This window comes from Pseudophryne corroboree, unplaced genomic scaffold (genome assembly GCF_028390025.1).
Source record: "Pseudophryne corroboree isolate aPseCor3 unplaced genomic scaffold, aPseCor3.hap2 scaffold_579, whole genome shotgun sequence".
Classification (NCBI taxonomy): Eukaryota; Metazoa; Chordata; class Amphibia; order Anura; family Myobatrachidae; genus Pseudophryne; species Pseudophryne corroboree.
The window spans coordinates 130189-148294 of NW_026970178.1; the positions used below are offsets into that span (position 1 = coordinate 130189).

General features: G+C 41.0%; 1 non-coding gene across 1 annotated transcript; it reads left to right on the top strand.

Annotated features, from left to right (window-relative positions):
• Positions 1-694: 694 nt before the first annotated feature.
• LOC135034150 (U1 spliceosomal RNA) lies at positions 695-858 on the top strand. The gene has a single exon (XR_010229425.1). It is a non-coding gene; the product is annotated as a U1 spliceosomal RNA (small nuclear RNA).
• The last annotated feature ends 17248 nt before the right edge of the window (positions 859-18106 follow it).

Here is an 18106-nt window from a genome sequence, read left to right on the forward strand (position 1 = left end):
GGATCTCATATAATTCAGATCTCTTTGTCTCAGGTCTCTCTCCAGCCTAGTTTGCTGTCTGTTTCCACTTCTTTTTTCTTGAGCCCCTCCCTTCTATACCCTTGTGCACTATCCTGACTTCTCCTCCCGTCTGCTTACTTTGTGCCTTCCAATCCACAATGCAAACTACAGGTAGTGCTGCAGGGCCCACACCTTTTTACTTGCCTTACAGAGCAGCTCTGGAGCTGTTACAGTGCCCAGCTGCTGCAAGAAATCAGCTTGAATGCTTCAGGGGCAGGGGCATGGCCAACATGAGCCCCACACCGAAGGAGGGTGGGGGTGTTTAATGCGAACTAGGGGTCATCCAAGCGCCGCAAAAGGCCGCCATGCCCTGCATACCCCTTTTCTCTTTTCATATGTAGATGAGGGTTCCAGCCAACTTTGGCCCACTGCTTGGATGACATCACCGTATGCAAATCCGTCTTCTGCAGACCTTCCCCCAGGAATGCTTGTACTAGTTGTTGCATTTGGTTTGTTGTTTGGGGGTGCTTCAGTATTAGGCAGCCTTCTGCCCTCCCATGTTCATCTGAAAATATGTGTTCTCCCTGCAGTTGTTGTCCTCAGATGAGAGTTCCCTTGTGCTGCCTCAGTTGAATCTCCTTTACTTGACCGAGATGTGCCTGAGCAGCGGCCCTCCCCAGCCCTATCTGAAATCATACTTATTTTGCATAGGAGATACCATGGTCATGAAGATTGATCTCCCAGGATGAGGTTCATTCATTGCATTCTGGGTATGCTGACCCCTATGATTTCCCCAAATGTGGGAAACTCGACTGCATTATTTGTGGTAGTGTAGGACTGTGTTTGTGCTTTCCTCTGATCAGCTCTGGTAAAAGTCAGATTTCTTTGTCTCAGATCTTCCTCTAGCCTTGTTCTTCTTTCGAGAGTTCCCTTGTGCTGCCTCAGTTGTATCTCCTTCACTTGCCATCATCTACACGACATAGCCCTGAATTTTCCAATGCGTAGCTCTTTGCAAAAGAGAGATATTGGCAAGGAAAAGCTGTCTTGTACCTTTGCATTTTTCTCCCAAACGAAGGACACTAGAAAGAAAATTTTAAAGCCTCCTGTTAGGCCATCATCTACACGAAATAGCCCTGAATTTTCCAATGCGCAGCTCTTTGCAAAAGAGAGATATTGGCAAGGAAAAGCTGTCTTGTACCATTGCATTTTTCTCCCAAACGAAGGACACTAGAAAGAAAATTTTAAAGCCTCCTGTTAGGCCATCATCTACACGACATAGCCCTGAATTTTCCAATGCGCAGCTCTTTGCAAAAGAGAGATATTGGCAAGGAAAAGCTGTCTTGTACCTTTGCATTTTTCTCCCAAACGAATGTCACTAGAAATAAAATTTTAAAGCCTCCTGTTAGGCCATCATCTACACGACATAGCCCTGAATTTTCCAATGCGTAGCTCTTCGCAAAAGAGAGATATTGGCAAGGAAAAGCTGTCAGGTACCTTTGCATTTTTCTCCCAAACGAAGGACACTAGAATTAACATTTTAAAGCCTCCTGTTAGGCCATCATCTACACGACATAGCCCTGAATTTTCCAATGCGTAGCTCTTTGCAAAAGAGAGATATTGGCAAGGAAAAGCTGTCTTGTACCTTTGCATTTTTCTCCCAAACGAAGGAAACTAGAAAGAAAATTTTAAAGCCTCCTGTTAGGCCATCATCTACACGACATAGCCCTGAATTTTCCAATGCGCAGCTCTTTGCAAAAGAGAGATATTTGCAAGGAAAAGCTGTCTTGTACCATTGCATTTTTCTCCCAAACGAAGGACACTAGAAAGAAAATTTTAAAGCCTCCTGTTAGGCCATCATCTACACGACATAACCCTGAATTTTCCAATGCGCAGCTCTTTGCAAAAGAGAGATATTGGCAAGGAAAAGCTGTCTTGTACCTTTGCATTTTTCTCCCAAACGAAGGTCACTAGAAAGAAAAATTTAAAGCCTCCTGTTAGGCCATCATCTACACGACATAGCCCTGAATTTTCCAATGCGTAGCTCTTTGCAAAAGAGAGATATTGGCAAGGAAAAGCTGTCTTGTACCTTTGCATTTTTCTCCCAAACGAAGGACACTAGAATTAAAATTTTAAAGCCTCCTGTTATGCCATCATCTACACGACATAGCCCTGAATTTTCCAATGCGCAGCTCTTTGCAAAAGAGAGATATTGGCAAGGAAAAGCTGTCAGGTACCTTTGCATTTTTCTCCCAAACGAAGGTCACTAGAAAGAAAATTTTAAAGCCTCCTGTTAGGCCATCATCTACACGACATAGTCCTGAATTTTCCAATGCGTAGCTCTTTACAAAAGAGAGATATTGGCAAGGAAAAGCTGTCTTGTACCTTTGCATTTTTCTCCCAAACGAAGGACACTAGAAAGAAAATTTTAAAGCCTCCTGTTAGGCCATCATCTACACGACATAGCCCTGAATTTTCCAATGCGCAGCTCTTTGCAAAAGAGAGATATTGGCAAGGAAAAGCTTTCTTGTACCATTGCATTTTTCTCCCAAACGAAGGTCACTAGAAAGAAAATTTTAAAGCCTCCTGTTAGGCCATCATCTACACGACATAGCCCTGAATTTTCCAATGCGCAGCTCTTTGCAAAAGAGAGATATTGGCAAGGAAAAGCTGTCTTGTACCTTTGCATTTTTCTCCCAAACGAAGGTCACTAGAAAGAAAATTTTAAAGCCTCCTGTTAGGCCATCATCTACACGACATAGCCCTGAATTTTCCAATGCGCAGCTCTTTGCAAAAGAGAGATATTGGCAAGGAAAAGCTGTCTTGTACCTTTGCATTTTTCTCCCAAACGAAGGTCACAAGAAAGAAAATTTTAAAGCCTCCTGTTAGGCCATCATCTACACGAAATAGCCCTGAATTTTCCAATGCGCAGCTCTTTGCAAAAGAGAGATATTGGCAAGGAAAAGCTGTCTTGTACCATTGCATTTTTCTCCCAAACGAAGGACACTAGAAAGAAAATTTTAAAGCCTCCTGTTAGGCCATCATCTACACGACATAGCCCTGAATTTTCCAATGCGCAGCTCTTTGCAAAAGAGAGATATTGGCAAGGAAAAGCTGTCTTGTACCTTTGCATTTTTCTCCCAAACGAAGGTCACTAGAAAGAAAATTTTAAAGCCTCCTGTTAGGCCATCATCTACACGACATAGCCCTGAATTTTCCAATGCGTAGCTCTTTGCAAAAGAGAGATATTGGCAAGGAAAAGCTGTCTTGTACCATTGCATTTTTCTCCCAAACGAAGGACACTAGAAAGAAAATTTTAAAGCCTCCTGTTAGGCCATCATCTACACGACATAGCCCTGAATTTTCCAATGCGCAGCTCTTTGCAAAAGAGAGATATTGGCAAGGAAAAGCTGTCTTGTACCTTTGCATTTTTCTCCCAAACGAAGGACACTAGAATTAAAATTTTAAAGCCTCCTGTTAGGCCATCATCTACACGACATAGCCCTGAATTTTCCAATGCGTAGCTCTTTGCAAAAGAGAGATATTGGCAAGGAAAAGCTGTCTTGTACCATTGCATTTTTCTCCCAAACGAAGTTCACTAGAAAGAAAATGTTAAAGCCTCCTGTTAGGCCATCATCTACACGACATAGCCCTGAATTTTCCAATGCGCAGCTCTTTGCAAAAGAGAGATATTGGCAAGGAAAAGCTGTCTTGTACCTTTGCATTTTTCTCCCAAACGAAGGACACTAGAAAGAAAATTTTAAAGCCTCCTGTTAGGCCATCATCTACACGAAATAGCCCTGAATTTTCCAATGCGCAGCTCTTTGCAAAAGAGAGATATTGGCAAGGAAAAGCTGTCTTGTACCATTGCATTTTTCTCCCAAACGAAGGACACTAGAAAGAAAATTTTAAAGCCTCCTGTTAGGCCATCATCTACACGACATAGCCCTGAATTTTCCAATGCGCAGCTCTTTGCAAAAGAGAGATATTGGCAAGGAAAAGCTGTCTTGTACCTTTGCATTTTTCTCCCAAACGAAGGTCACTAGAAAGAAAATTTTAAAGCCTCCTGTTAGGCCATCATCTACACGACATAGCCCTGAAATTTCCAATGCGTAGCTCTTTGCAAAAGAGAGATATTGGCAAGGAAAAGCTGTCTTGTACCATTGCATTTTTCTCCCAAACGAAGGACACTAGAAAGAAAATTTTAAAGCCTCCTGTTAGGCCATCATCTACACGACATAGCCCTGAATTTTCCAATGCGCAGCTCTTTGCAAAAGAGAGATATTGGCAAGGAAAAGCTGTCTTGTACCTTTGCATTTTTCTCCCAAACGAAGGACACTAGAATTAAAATTTTAAAGCCTGCTGTTAGGCCATCATCTACACGACATAGCCCTGAATTTTCCAATGCGCAGCTCTTTGCAAAAGAGAGATATTGGCAAGGAAAAGCTGTCTTGTACCTTTGCATTTTTCTCCCAAACGAAGGACACTAGAATTAAAATTTTAAAGCCTCCTGTTAGGCCATCATCTACACGACATAGCCCTGAATTTTCCAATGCGCAGCTCTTTGCAAAAGAGAGATATTGGCAAGGAAAAGCTGTCTTGTACCTTTGCATTTTTCTCCCAAACGAAGGACACTAGAATTAAAATTTTAAAGCCTTCTGTTAGGCCATCATCTACACGACATAGCCCTGAATTTTCCAATGCGTAGCTCTTTGCAAAAGAGAGATATTGGCAAGGAAAAGCTGTCTTGTACCTTTGCATTTTTCTCCCAAACGAAGGTCACTAGAAAGAAAATTTTAAAGCCTCCTGTTAGGCCATCATCTACACGACATAGCCCTGAATTTTCCAATGCGTAGCTCTTTGCAAAAGAGAGATATTGGCAAGGAAAAGCTGTCTTGTACCATTGCATTTTTCTCCCAAACGAAGGACACTAGAAAGAAAATTTTAAAGCCTCCTGTTAGGCCATCATCTACACGACATAGCCCTGAATTTTCCAATGCGCAGCTCTTTGCAAAAGAGAGATATTGGCAAGGAAAAGCTGTCTTGTACCTTTGCATTTTTCTCCCAAACGAAGGACACTAGAATTAAAATTTTAAAGCCTCCTGTTAGGCCATCATCTACACGACATAGCCCTGAATTTTCCAATGCGTAGCTCTTTGCAAAAGAGAGATATTGGCAAGGAAAAGCTGTCTTGTACCTTTGCATTTTTCTCCCAAACGAAGGACACTAGAATTAAAATTTTAAAGCCTCCTGTTAGGCCATCATCTACACGACATAGCCCTGAATTTTCCAATGCGCAGCTCTTTGCAAAAAAGAGATATTGGCAAGGAAAAGCTGTCTTGTACCATTGCATTTTTCTCCCAAACGAAGGTCACTAGAAAGAAAATTTTAAAGCCTCCTGTTAGGCCATCATCTACACGACATAGCCCTGAATTTTCCAATGCGCAGCTCTTTGCAAAATAGAGATATTGGCAAGGAAAAGCTGTCTTGTACCTTTGCATTTTTCTCCCAAACGAATGCCACTAGAAATAAAATGTTAAAGCCTCCTGTTAGGCCATCATCTACACGACATAGCCCTGAATTTTCCAATGCGTAGCTCTTTGCAAAAGAGAGATATTGGCAAGGAAAAGCTGTCTTGTACCATTGCATTTTTCTCCCAAACGAAGGACACTAGAAAGAAAATTTTAAAGCCTCCTGTTAGGCCATCATCTACACGACATAGCCCTGAATTTTCCAATGCGTAGCTCTTTGTAAAAGAGAGATATTGTCAAGGAAAAGCTATCTTGTACCTTTGCATTTTTCTCCCAAACGAAGGACACTAGAATTAAAATTTTAAAGCCTCCTGTTAGGCCATCATCTACACGACATAGCCCTGAATTTTCCAATGCGTAGCTCTTTGCAAAAGAGAGATATTGGCAAGGAAAAGCTGTCTTGTACCTTTGCATTTTTCTCCCAAACGAAGGACACTAGATAGAAAATTTTAAAGCCTCCTGTTAGGCCATCATCTACACGAAATAGCCCTCAATTTTCCAATGCGCAGCTCTTTGCAAAAGAGAGATATTGGCAAGGAAAAGCTGTCTTGTACCATTGCATTTTTCTCCCAAACGAAGGACACTAGAAAGAAAATTTTAAAGCCTCCTGTTAGGCCATCATCTACACGACATAGCCCTGAATTTTCCAATGCGCAGCTCTTTGCAAAAGAGAGATATTGGCAAGGATAAGCTGTCTTGTACCTTTGCATTTTTCTCCCAAACGAAGGTCACTAGAAAGAAAATTTTAAAGCCTCCTGTTAGGCCATCATCTACACGACATAGCCCTGAATTTTCCAATGCGCAGCTCTTTGCAAAAGAGAGATATTGGCAAGGAAAAGCTGTCTTGTACCTTTGCATTTTTCTCCCAAACGAAGTTCACTAGAAAGAAAATGTTAAAGCCTCCTGTTAGGCCATCATCTACACGACATAGCCCTGAATTTTCCAATGCGCAGCTCCTTGCAAAAGAGAGATATTGGCAAGGAAAAGCTGTCTTGTACCATTGCATTTTTCTCCCAAACGAAGGACACTAGAAAGAAAATTTTAAAGCCTCCTGTTAGGCCATCATCTACACGACATAGCCCTGAATTTTCCAATGCGCAGCTCTTTGCAAAAGAGAGATATTGGCAAGGAAAAGCTGTCTTGTACCTTTGCATTTTTCTCCCAAACGAAGGACACTAGAAAGAAAATTTTAAAGCCTCCTGTTAGGCCATCATCTACACGACATAGCCCTGAAATTTCCAATGCGTAGCTCTTTGCAAAAGAGAGATATTGGCAAGGAAAAGCTGTCTTGTACCATTGCATTTTTCTCCCAAACGAAGGACACTAGAAAGAAAATTTTAAAGCCTCCTGTTAGGCCATCATCTACACGACATAGCCCTGAATTTTCCAATGCGCAGCTCTTTGCAAAAGAGAGATATTGGCAAGGAAAAGCTGTCTTGTACCTTTGCATTTTTCTCCCAAACGAAGGACACTAGAATTAAAATTTTAAAGCCTGCTGTTAGGCCATCATCTACACGACATAGCCCTGAATTTTCCAATGCGCAGCTCTTTGCAAAAGAGAGATATTGGCAAGGAAAAGCTGTCTTGTACCTTTGCATTTTTCTCCCAAACGAAGGACACTAGAATTAAAATTTTAAAGCCTCCTGTTAGGCCATCATCTACACGACATAGCCCTGAATTTTCCAATGCGCAGCTCTTTGCAAAAGAGAGATATTGGCAAGGAAAAGCTGTCTTGTACCTTTGCATTTTTCTCCCAAACGAAGGACACTAGACTTAAAATTTTAAAGCCTCCTGTTAGGCCATCATCTACACGACATAGCCCTGAATTTTCCAATGCGCAGCTCTTTGCAAAAGAGAGATATTGGCAAGGAAAAGCTGTCTTGTACCTTTGCATTTTTCTCCCAAACGAAGGACACTAGAATTAAAATTTTAAAGCCTCCTGTTAGGCCATCATCTACACGACATAGCCCTGAATTTTCCAATGCGTAGCTCTTTGCAAAAGAGAGATATTGGCAAGGAAAAGCTGTCTTGTACCTTTGCATTTTTCTCCCAAACGAAGGTCACTAGAAAGAAAATTTTAAAGCCTCCTGTTAGGCCATCATCTACACGACATAGTCCTGAATTTTCCAATGCGTAGCTCTTTGCAAAAGAGAGATATTGGCAAGGAAAAGCTGTCTTGTACCATTGCATTTTTCTCCCAAACGAAGGACACTAGAAAGAAAATTTTAAAGCCTCCTGTTAGGCCATCATCTACACGAAATAGCCCTGAATTTTCCAATGCGCAGCTCTTTGCAAAAGAGAGATATTGGCAAGGAAAAGCTGTCTTGTACCATTGCATTTTTCTCCCAAACGAAGGACACTAGAAAGAAAATTTTAAAGCCTCCTGTTAGGCCATCATCTACACGACATAGCCCTGAATTTTCCAATGCGCAGCTCTTTGCAAAATAGAGATATTGGCAAGGAAAAGCTGTCTTGTACCTTTGCATTTTTCTCCCAAACGAATGTCACTAGAAATAAAATTTTAAAGCCTCCTGTTAGGCCATCATCTACACGACATAGCCCTGAATTTTCCAATGCGTAGCTCTTTGCAAAAGAGAGATATTGGCAAGGAAAAGCTGTCTTGTACCATTGCATTTTTCTCCCAAACGAAGGACACTAGAAAGAAAATTTTAAAGCCTCCTGTTAGGCCATCATCTACACGACATAGCCCTGAATTTTCCAATGCGTAGCTCTTTGTAAAAGAGAGATATTGTCAAGGAAAAGCTATCTTGTACCTTTGCATTTTTCTCCCAAACGAAGGACACTAGAATTAAAATTTTAAAGCCTCCTGTTAGGCCATCATCTACACGACATAGCCCTGAATTTTCCAATGCGTAGCTCTTTGCAAAAGAGAGATATTGGCAAGGAAAAGCTGTCTTGTACCTTTGCATTTTTCTCCCAAACGAAGGACACTAGATAGAAAATTTTAAAGCCTCCTGTTAGGCCATCATCTACACGAAATAGCCCTGAATTTTCCAATGCGCAGCTCTTTGCAAAAGAGAGATATTGGCAAGGAAAAGCTGTCTTGTACCATTGCATTTTTCTCCCAAACGAAGGACACTAGAAAGAAAATTTTAAAGCCTCCTGTTAGGCCATCATCTACACGACATAGCCCTGAATTTTCCAATGCGCAGCTCTTTGCAAAAGAGAGATATTGGCAAGGATAAGCTGTCTTGTACCTTTGCATTTTTCTCCCAAACGAAGGTCACTAGAAAGAAAATTTTAAAGCCTCCTGTTAGGCCATCATCTACACGACATAGCCCTGAATTTTCCAATGCGCAGCTCTTTGCAAAAAAGAGATATTGGCAAGGAAAAGCTGTCTTGTACCATTGCATTTTTCTCCCAAACGAAGGTCACTAGAAAGAAAATTTTAAAGCCTCCTGTTAGGCCATCATCTACACGACATAGCCCTGAATTTTCCAATGCGCAGCTCTTTGCAAAAGAGAAATATTGGCAAGGAAAAGCTGTCTTGTACCTTTGCATTTTTCTCCCAAACGAAGGTCACTAGAAAGAAAATTTTAAAGCCTCCTGTTAGGCCATCATCTACACGACATAGCCCTGAATTTTCCAATGCGTAGCTCTTTGCAAAAGAGAGATATTGGCAAGGAAAAGCTGTCTTGTACCTTTGCATTTTTCTCCCAAACGAAGGACACTAGAAAGAAAATTTTAAAGCCTCCTGTTAGGCCATCATCTACACGAAATAGCCCTGAATTTTCCAATGCGCAGCTCTTTGCAAAAGAGAGATATTGGCAAGGAAAAGCTGTCTTGTACCATTGCATTTTTCTCCCAAACGAAGGACACTAGAAAGAAAATTTTAAAGCCTCCTGTTAGGCCATCATCTACACGACATAGCCCTGAATTTTCCAATGCGCAGCTCTTTGCAAAATAGAGATATTGGCAAGGAAAAGCTGTCTTGTACCTTTGCATTTTTCTCCCAAACGAATGCCACTAGAAATAAAATGTTAAAGCCTCCTGTTAGGCCATCATCTACACGACATAGCCCTGAATTTTCCAATGCGTAGCTCTTTGCAAAAGAGAGATATTGGCAAGGAAAAGCTGTCTTGTACCATTGCATTTTTCTCCCAAACGAAGGACACTAGAAAGAAAATTTTAAAGCCTCCTGTTAGGCCATCATCTACACGACATAGCCCTGAATTTTCCAATGCGTAGCTCTTTGTAAAAGAGAGATATTGTCAAGGAAAAGCTATCTTGTACCTTTGCATTTTTCTCCCAAACGAAGGACACTAGAATTAAAATTTTAAAGCCTCCTGTTAGGCCATCATCTACACGACATAGCCCTGAATTTTCCAATGCGTAGCTCTTTGCAAAAGAGAGATATTGGCAAGGAAAAGCTGTCTTGTACCTTTGCATTTTTCTCCCAAACGAAGGACACTAGATAGAAAATTTTAAAGCCTCCTGTTAGGCCATCATCTACACGAAATAGCCCTGAATTTTCCAATGCGCAGCTCTTTGCAAAAGAGAGATATTGGCAAGGAAAAGCTGTCTTGTACCATTGCATTTTTCTCCCAAACGAAGGACACTAGAAAGAAAATTTTAAAGCCTCCTGTTAGGCCATCATCTACACGACATAGCCCTGAATTTTCCAATGCGTAGCTCTTTGCAAAAGAGAGATATTGGCAAGGAAAAGCTGTCTTGTACCTTTGCATTTTTCTCCCAAACGAAGGACACTAGAAAGAAAATTTTAAAGCCTCCTGTTAGGCCATCATCTACACGAAATAGCCCTGAATTTTCCAATGCGCAGCTCTTTGCAAAAGAGAGATATTGGCAAGGAAAAGCTGTCTTGTACCATTGCATTTTTCTCCCAAACGAAGGACACTAGAAAGAAAATTTTAAAGCCTCCTGTTAGGCCATCATCTACACGACATAGCCCTGAATTTTCCAATGCGCAGCTCTTTGCAAAATAGAGATATTGGCAAGGAAAAGCTGTCTTGTACCTTTGCATTTTTCTCCCAAACGAATGCCACTAGAAATAAAATGTTAAAGCCTCCTGTTAGGCCATCATCTACACGACATAGCCCTGAATTTTCCAATGCGTAGCTCTTTGCAAAAGAGAGATATTGGCAAGGAAAAGCTGTCTTGTACCATTGCATTTTTCTCCCAAACGAAGGACACTAGAAAGAAAATTTTAAAGCCTCCTGTTAGGCCATCATCTACACGACATAGCCCTGAATTTTCCAATGCGTAGCTCTTTGTAAAAGAGAGATATTGTCAAGGAAAAGCTATCTTGTACCTTTGCATTTTTCTCCCAAACGAAGGACACTAGAATTAAAATTTTAAAGCCTCCTGTTAGGCCATCATCTACACGACATAGCCCTGAATTTTCCAATGCGTAGCTCTTTGCAAAAGAGAGATATTGGCAAGGAAAAGCTGTCTTGTACCTTTGCATTTTTCTCCCAAACGAAGGACACTAGATAGAAAATTTTAAAGCCTCCTGTTAGGCCATCATCTACACGAAATAGCCCTGAATTTTCCAATGCGCAGCTCTTTGCAAAAGAGAGATATTGGCAAGGAAAAGCTGTCTTGTACCATTGCATTTTTCTCCCAAACGAAGGACACTAGAAAGAAAATTTTAAAGCCTCCTGTTAGGCCATCATCTACACGACATAGCCCTGAATTTTCCAATGCGCAGCTCTTTGCAAAAGAGAGATATTGGCAAGGATAAGCTGTCTTGTACCTTTGCATTTTTCTCCCAAACGAAGGTCACTAGAAAGAAAATTTTAAAGCCTCCTGTTAGGCCATCATCTACACGACATAGCCCTGAATTTTCCAATGCGCAGCTCTTTGCAAAAGAGAGATATTGGCAAGGAAAAGCTGTCTTGTACCTTTGCATTTTTCTCCCAAACGAAGTTCACTAGAAAGAAAATGTTAAAGCCTCCTGTTAGGCCATCATCTACACGACATAGCCCTGAATTTTCCAATGCGCAGCTCCTTGCAAAAGAGAGATATTGGCAAGGAAAAGCTGTCTTGTACCATTGCATTTTTCTCCCAAACGAAGGACACTAGAAAGAAAATTTTAAAGCCTCCTGTTAGGCCATCATCTACACGGCATAGCCCTGAATTTTCCAATGCGCAGCTCTTTGCAAAAGAGAGATATTGGCAAGGAAAAGCTGTCTTGTACCTTTGCATTTTTCTCCCAAACGAAGGACACTAGAAAGAAAATTTTAAAGCCTCCTGTTAGGCCATCATCTACACGACATAGCCCTGAAATTTCCAATGCGTAGCTCTTTGCAAAAGAGAGATATTGGCAAGGAAAAGCTGTCTTGTACCATTGCATTTTTCTCCCAAACGAAGGACACTAGAAAGAAAATTTTAAAGCCTCCTGTTAGGCCATCATCTACACGACATAGCCCTGAATTTTCCAATACGCAGCTCTTTGCAAAAGAGAGATATTGGCAAGGAAAAGCTGTCTTGTACCTTTGCATTTTTCTCCCAAACGAAGGACACTAGAATTAAAATTTTAAAGCCTGCTGTTAGGCCATCATCTACACGACATAGCCCTGAATTTTCCAATGCGCAGCTCTTTGCAAAAGAGAGATATTGGCAAGGAAAAGCTGTCTTGTACCTTTGCATTTTTCTCCCAAACGAAGGACACTATAATTAAAATTTTAAAGCCTCCTGTTAGGCCATCATCTACACGACATAGCCCTGAATTTTCCAATGCGCAGCTCTTTGCAAAAGAGAGATATTGGCAAGGAAAAGCTGTCTTGTACCTTTGCATTTTTCTCCCAAACGAAGGACACTAGACTTAAAATTTTAAAGCCTCCTGTTAGGCCATCATCTACACGACATAGCCCTGAATTTTCCAATGCGCAGCTCTTTGCAAAAGAGAGATATTGGCAAGGAAAAGCTGTCTTGTACCTTTGCATTTTTCTCCCAAACGAAGGACACTAGAATTAAAATTTTAAAGCCTCCTGTTAGGCCATCATCTACACGACATAGCCCTGAATTTTCCAATGCGTAGCTCTTTGCAAAAGAGAGATATTGGCAAGGAAAAGCTGTCTTGTACCTTTGCATTTTTCTCCCAAACGAAGGTCACTAGAAAGAAAATTTTAAAGCCTCCTGTTAGGCCATCATCTACACGACATAGCCCTGAATTTTCCAATGCGTAGCTCTTTGCAAAAGAGAGATATTGGCAAGGAAAAGCTGTCTTGTACCATTGCATTTTTCTCCCAAACGAAGGACACTAGAAAGAAAATTTTAAAGCCTCCTGTTAGGCCATCATCTACACGAAATAGCCCTGAATTTTCCAATGCGCAGCTCTTTGCAAAAGAGAGATATTGGCAAGGAAAAGCTATCTTGTACCTTTGCATTTTTCTCCCAAACGAAGGACACTAGAATTAAAATTTTAAAGCCTCCTGTTAGGCCATCATCTACACGACATAGCCCTGAATTTTCCAATGCGTAGCTCTTTGCAAAAGAGAGATATTGGCAAGGAAAAGCTGTCTTGTACCTTTGCATTTTTCTCCCAAACGAAGGACACTAGATAGAAAATTTTAAAGCCTCCTGTTAGGCCATCATCTACACGACATAGCCCTGAATTTTCCAATGCGTAGCTCTTTGCAAAAGAGAGATATTGGCAAGGAAAAGCTGTCTTGTACCTTTGCATTTTTCTCCCAAACGAAGGTCACTAGAAAGAAAATTTTAAAGCCTCCTGTTAGGCCATCATCTACACGACATAGCCCTGAATTTTCCAATGCGTAGCTCTTTGCAAAAGAGAGATATTGGCAAGGAAAAGCTGTCTTGTACCATTGCATTTTTCTCCCAAACGAAGGACACTAGAAAGAAAATTTTAAAGCCTCCTGTTAGGCCATCATCTACACGAAATAGCCCTGAATTTTCCAATGCGCAGCTCTTTGCAAAAGAGAGATATTGGCAAGGAAAAGCTATCTTGTACCTTTGCATTTTTCTCCCAAACGAAGGACACTAGAATTAAAATTTTAAAGCCTCCTGTTAGGCCATCATCTACACGACATAGCCCTGAATTTTCCAATGCGTAGCTCTTTGCAAAAGAGAGATATTGGCAAGGAAAAGCTGTCTTGTACCTTTGCATTTTTCTCCCAAACGAAGGACACTAGATAGAAAATTTTAAAGCCTCCTGTTAGGCCATCATCTACACGAAATAGCCCTGAATTTTCCAATGCGCAGCTCTTTGCAAAAGAGAGATATTGGCAAGGAAAAGCTGTCTTGTACCATTGCATTTTTCTCCCAAACGAAGGACACTAGAAAGAAAATTTTAAAGCCTCCTGTTAGGCCATCATCTACACGACATAGCCCTGAATTTTCCAATGCGCAGCTCTTTGCAAAAGAGAGATATTGGCAAGGATAAGCTGTCTTGTACCTTTGCATTTTTCTCCCAAACGAAGGTCACTAGAAAGAAAATTTTAAAGCCTCCTGTTAGGCCATCATCTACACGACATAGCCCTGAATTTTCCAATGCGCAGCTCTTTGCAAAAGAGAGATATTGGCAAGGAAAAGCTGTCTTGTACCTTTGCATTTTTCTCCCAAACGAAGTTCACTAGAAAGAAAATGTTAAAGCCTCCTGTTAGGCCATCATCTACACGACATAGCCCTGAATTTTCCAATGCACAGCTCCTTGCAAAAGAGAGATATTGGCAAGGAAAAGCTGTCTTGTACCTTTGCATTTTTCTCCCAAACGAAGGACACTAGAAAGAAAATTTTAAAGCCTCCTGTTAGGCCATCATCTACACGAAATAGCCCTGAATTTTCCAATGCGCAGCTCTTTGCAAAAGAGAGATATTGGCAAGGAAAAGCTATCTTGTACCTTTGCATTTTTCTCCCAAACGAAGGACACTAGAATTAAAATTTTAAAGCCTCCTGTTAGGCCATCATCTACACGACATAGCCCTGAATTTTCCAATGCGTAGCTCTTTGCAAAAGAGAGATATTGGCAAGGAAAAGCTGTCTTGTACCTTTGCATTTTTCTCCCAAACGAAGGACACTAGATAGAAAATTTTAAAGCCTCCTGTTAGGCCATCATCTACACGAAATAGCCCTGAATTTTCCAATGCGCAGCTCTTTGCAAAAGAGAGATATTGGCAAGGAAAAGCTGTCTTGTACCATTGCATTTTTCTCCCAAACGAAGGACACTAGAAAGAAAATTTTAAAGCCTCCTGTTAGGCCATCATCTACACGACATAGCCCTGAATTTTCCAATGCGCAGCTCTTTGCAAAAGAGAGATATTGGCAAGGATAAGCTGTCTTGTACCTTTGCATTTTTCTCCCAAACGAAGGTCACTAGAAAGAAAATTTTAAAGCCTCCTGTTAGGCCATCATCTACACGACATAGCCCTGAATTTTCCAATGCGCAGCTCTTTGCAAAAGAGAGATATTGGCAAGGAAAAGCTGTCTTGTACCTTTGCATTTTTCTCCCAAACGAAGTTCACTAGAAAGAAAATGTTAAAGCCTCCTGTTAGGCCATCATCTACACGACATAGCCCTGAATTTTCCAATGCACAGCTCCTTGCAAAAGAGAGATATTGGCAAGGAAAAGCTGTCTTGTACCTTTGCATTTTTCTCCCAAACGAAGGACACTAGAATTAAAATTTTAAAGCCTCCTGTTAGGCCATCATCTACACGACATAGCCCTGAATTTTCCAATGCGTAGCTCTTTGCAAAAGAGAGATATTGGCAAGGAAAAGCTGTCTTGTACCATTGCATTTTTCTCCCAAACGAAGTTCACTAGAAAGAAAATGTTAAAGCCTCCTGTTAGGCCATCATCTACACGACATAGCCCTGAATTTTCCAATGCGCAGCTCTTTGCAAAAGAGAGATATTGGCAAGGAAAAGCTGTCTTGTACCTTTGCATTTTTCTCCCAAACGAAGGACACTAGAAAGAAAATTTTAAAGCCTCCTGTTAGGCCATCATCTACACGAAATAGCCCTGAATTTTCCAATGCGCAGCTCTTTGCAAAAGAGAGATATTGGCAAGGAAAAGCTGTCTTGTACCATTGCATTTTTCTCCCAAACGAAGGACACTAGAAAGAAAATTTTAAAGCCTCCTGTTAGGCCATCATCTACACGACATAGCCCTGAATTTTCCAATGCGCAGCTCTTTGCAAAAGAGAGATATTGGCAAGGAAAAGCTGTCTTGTACCATTGCATTTTTCTCCCAAACGAAGGACACTAGAAAGAAAATTTTAAAGCCTCCTGTTAGGCCATCATCTACACGACATAGCCCTGAATTTTCCAATGCGCAGCTCTTTGCAAAAGAGAGATATTGGCAAGGATAAGCTGTCTTGTACCTTTGCATTTTTCTCCCAAACGAAGGTCACTAGAAAGAAAATTTTAAAGCCTCCTGTTAGGCCATCATCTACACGACATAGCCCTGAATTTTCCAATGCGCAGCTCTTTGCAAAAGAGAGATATTGGCAAGGTAAAGCTGTCTTGTACCTTTGCATTTTTCTCCCAAACGAAGTTCACTAGAAAGAAAATGTTAAAGCCTCCTGTTAGGCCATCATCTACACGACATAGCCCTGAATTTTCCAATGCGCAGCTCCTTGCAAAAGAGAGACATTGGCAAGGAAAAGCTGTCTTGTACCATTGCATTTTTCTCCCAAACGAAGGACACTAGAATTAAAATTGTAAAGCCTCCTGTTAGGCCATCATCTACACGACATAGCCCTGAATTTTCCAATGCGTAGCTCTTTGCAAAAGAGAGATATTGGCAAGGAAAAGCTGTCTTGTACCTTTGCATTTTTCTCCCAAACGAAGGACACTAGATAGAAAATTTTAAAGCCTCCTGTTAGGCCATCATCTACACGAAATAGCCCTGAATTTTCCAATGCGCAGCTCTTTGCAAAAGAGAGATATTGGCAAGGAAAAGCTGTCTTGTACCATTGCATTTTTCTCCCAAACGAAGGACACTAGAAAGAAAATTTTAAAGCCTCCTGTTAGGCCATCATCTACACGACATAGCCCTGAATTTTCCAATGCGCAGCTCTTTGCAAAAGAGAGATATTGGAAAGGATAAGCTGTCTTGTACCTTTGCATTTTTCTCCCAAACGAAGGTCACTAGAAAGAAAATTTTAAAGCCTCCTGTTAGGCCATCATCTACACGACATAGCCCTGAATTTTCCAATGCGCAGCTCTTTGCAAAAGAGAGATATTGGCAAGGAAAAGCTGTCTTGTACCTTTGCATTTTTCTCCCAAACGAAGTTCACTAGAAAGAAAATGTTAAAGCCTCCTGTTAGGCCATCATCTACACGACATAGCCCTGAATTTTCCAATGCACAGCTCCTTGCAAAAGAGAGATATTGGCAAGGAAAAGCTGTCTTGTACCTTTGCATTTTTCTCCCAAACGAAGGACACTAGAATTAAAATTTTAAAGCCTCCTGTTAGGCCATCATCTACACGACATAGCCCTGAATTTTCCAATGCGTAGCTCTTTGCAAAAGAGAGATATTGGCAAGGAAAAGCTGTCTTGTACCATTGCATTTTTCTCCCAAACGAAGTTCACTAGAAAGAAAATGTTAAAGCCTCCTGTTAGGCCATCATCTACACGACATAGCCCTGAATTTTCCAATGCGCAGCTCTTTGCAAAAGAGAGATATTGGCAAGGAAAAGCTGTCTTGTACCTTTGCATTTTTCTCCCAAACGAAGGACACTAGAAAGAAAATTTTAAAGCCTCCTGTTAGGCCATCATCTACACGAAATAGCCCTGAATTTTCCAATGCGCAGCTCTTTGCAAAAGAGAGATATTGGCAAGGAAAAGCTGTCTTGTACCATTGCATTTTTCTCCCAAACGAAGGACACTAGAAAGAAAATTTTAAAGCCTCCTGTTAGGCCATCATCTACACGACATAGCCCTGAATTTTCCAATGCGCAGCTCTTTGCAAAAGAGAGATATTGGCAAGGAAAAGCTGTCTTGTACCATTGCATTTTTCTCCCAAACGAAGGACACTAGAAAGAAAATTTTAAAGCCTCCTGTTAGGCCATCATCTACACGACATAGCCCTGAATTTTCCAATGCGCAGCTCTTTGCAAAAGAGAGATATTGGCAAGGATAAGCTGTCTTGTACCTTTGCATTTTTCTCCCAAACGAAGGTCAATAGAAAGAAAATTTTAAAGCCTCCTGTTAGGCCATCATCTACACGACATAGTCCTGAATTTTCCAATGCGCAGCTCTTTGCAAAAGAGAGATATTGGCAAGGAAAAGCTGTCTTGTACCTTTGCATTTTTCTCCCAAACGAAGTTCACTAGAAAGAAAATGTTAAAGCCTCCTGTTAGGCCATCATCTACACGACATAGCCCTGAATTTTCCAATGCGCAGCTCCTTGCAAAAGAGAGACATTGGCAAGGAAAAGCTGTCTTGTACCATTGCATTTTTCTCCCAAACGAAGGACACTAGAAAGAAAATTTTAAAGCCTCCTGTTAGGCCATCATCTACACGACATAGCCCTGAATTTTCCAATGCGCAGCTCTTTGCAAAAGAGAGATATTGGCAAGGAAAAGCTGTCTTGTACCTTTGCATTTTTCTCCCAAACGAAGGACACTAGAAA